Below are 699 nucleotides of genomic sequence, written 5' to 3' on the forward strand. Positions count from 1 at the left end.
TACAAGCCCCGGGGCCGTGCGCGGCGGCGCTGGCTGGTCCCGAGGCTGCCACGCAGCCGCGGGGACCTTGCTTGCCGGCCCCCAACCCCCAGCCCCTGGCTACCCACTCGGTCAGCCAACTGACCTGGCGTTCCTGTTCTTGGCCGTCGTCTGGCTGGAGGCCGCCAGCGGCGGGGCGTAAGTTTAAGTAGCGTGCTGCCTAGCCGCTGAGGAGCTGGACTTTGGCCGACTCAGCCCCTAGTCCCTCCCGGGGGACGACTGTGGCGCGAGGGGGAGTGTTGAGGGGTGGGAACGCCCCTCCCCTCCCGCTTCCAGTCGGCGACCCTCCTCCAGTGGCCCTCGAGCACTCACCGGGGCTGCCCTCACTGTCCCCTGGGGTATGAGAGCCAAGCAGCAATGAATGGTTGCAAGCTGGGATGCAAAACGGGGAGGTGAGGGGGCACTGCCCTGGAATGCTCAGGGAAGGACCCGAGGGAGGCCATAGCGCTGGAGAAGGTGCCAGACATGCAGATTTGGGGGTAGGAAGGGACTCACCTGTGCAGGTGCTAGGAGACAGGAGGGGTCCTTCAGAAATCCTGGAAAGGCTGGAGTAGTGGTGGGGGAGACAGTGGGAGGGAACAGGCTTTGAAAAGTAGGTGGGTTACTGGCTGGTTGGGTCCCAAGAGAGCCCTCTTTGTAGCTAGTTGCCACATACCTGGG

At 64.7% G+C, this 699-nt stretch overlaps 1 protein-coding gene across 1 annotated transcript in view; it reads right to left on the bottom strand.

Annotated features, from left to right (window-relative positions):
- The window catches only part of PEMT (phosphatidylethanolamine N-methyltransferase), a 36151-nt gene extending 35623 nt beyond the window's left edge, over positions 1–528 (bottom strand). The window contains exon 1 of the mRNA XM_010842890.1: positions 125–528. The gene's annotated coding sequence lies outside the window, so the exon portion shown is untranslated. The remainder of the gene's footprint in view (positions 1–124) is intronic.
- Positions 529–699: the final 171 nt, after the last annotated feature.

Source organism: Bison bison, unplaced genomic scaffold (genome assembly GCF_000754665.1).
Source record: "Bison bison bison isolate TAMUID 2011002044 unplaced genomic scaffold, Bison_UMD1.0 scf7180017864180, whole genome shotgun sequence".
NCBI classification, from domain to species: Eukaryota; Metazoa; Chordata; class Mammalia; order Artiodactyla; family Bovidae; genus Bison; species Bison bison.